The following is a 1,455-nucleotide window of genomic DNA, read 5'->3' as shown; positions in this document are numbered from 1 at the left end:
ACACAATGGATGGATGTATGGATAGTTATAAGAATTGTATTCTCAGCCTCTGAAGTCTGAAGGGGCGGTTCTCCGTGTCCTGTAGGGTTGTGATGAGTCACAGTCAATGTGATGGCAGGGAAAGACCTTTGTTTATTGTTTAGTTTACATTAACTCTGCAATGTGGTTTGGGTTATGTTCCCCATCCCAATAAAAATATGTTTAAAATTTATAAAAAAGATAAAACGAGGTGCTTCATCGTAATGTACCTTTACACCACTGTCCTTCAAGGGCACAAAAAGAAGTATTAGCACTTAATTGCTCAATGGACTTAAGGGATGTGTTCGTTAGAGGGCAAAAACAAACAAAAGCCCAGGCACTAAATAAAACGTCTCTAAATGTGGACACAGCATTATCAGTTTCATAATTAACTCATCTGTTTTGGACCGAAAGGTGGAATAGCTTTTAAAAAATATAGTCACTTTTGGCTCATGGGTGAAAACGCATTAGCATTTCCTAATTATCTGTTAATACATGAAACTGAGAACGACTTCACACTCAATTACTGCGCGCTTGCACTGCTGGGTGCCCGAGTACTTCCTCTTCGTTTTGAATTGTGGTGCGGCGTCCCTTCTCCACAACCATCAGACCCTTCCATGAAGCTTCTTCGGCCTTTAATTTCTTCAGTTCTGATTCTTTACTCTCAATTTGATCTTCCAAGTTCAGCCTCTGTATTTTATGAGAGGTATTTAAAGTCAATGTAACCCATTAGTACTTATAAACCAAACAAGATTCCCTCGAATGAGCATAATAAAGTATAATTTTAAAATGAGATAAAACTATAAATCCTGGAAGCCAGGCAGAAGACTACAGATTGAACCAAGGAAGACTTTTGAAGAATTATTCTAGGGAGTCGGGACTGTGATGTTTGTGGGGAAAACAAACAAACAAACCAGGAGCATTATGGGCCTTGAGAAACAGCATGCCCCCTACGGTGCAGTTCCTATGCGGTTCCATCAGCAAGGATTAAAACACAGAAATATTATAGGAAGATTATTGAAAGACTGGAGCAAAGGGGAAGTTAGGGTCTGAACTAAGATCATAGGAATAAAGAGAAAAAGGTAGAACACAGGAAAACCTAAAAGCCACATTTCAATCTTTTTTTCAGTTCAAGTACTTTCTTTACCTTCTATTCCTCCAAAAAAAAAACAAATTCACTGCCATCGAGAGAATGCTACTCCTTGTGACCAATGGGACAGAGTAGAACTACCCTTTGAGTTTCTGAGAGAACTCTTTCCCATAGGAAAAACTAACACACACACACACACACACACACACACACCCGGAATGGCTGGCGGTTTTGAGCTGCTGACTCTTTTGATAGGGGTCCCACATATAACCAATAAGCTACAGGGTTCTGACTGACCTAAAAAAATCAAACCAGAAAAAACCTCAAAAAGAGGCTATCTACAAATG

The sequence above is a fragment of the Echinops telfairi genome, unplaced genomic scaffold (assembly GCF_000313985.2).
Source record: "Echinops telfairi isolate 266 unplaced genomic scaffold, ASM31398v2 ScPeMD7_7439;HRSCAF=8477, whole genome shotgun sequence".
In the NCBI taxonomy this organism is placed as follows: Eukaryota; Metazoa; Chordata; class Mammalia; order Afrosoricida; family Tenrecidae; genus Echinops; species Echinops telfairi.
The sequence above is the reverse complement of the archived record's forward strand: the minus strand, read 5'-3'. Positions refer to the sequence as shown.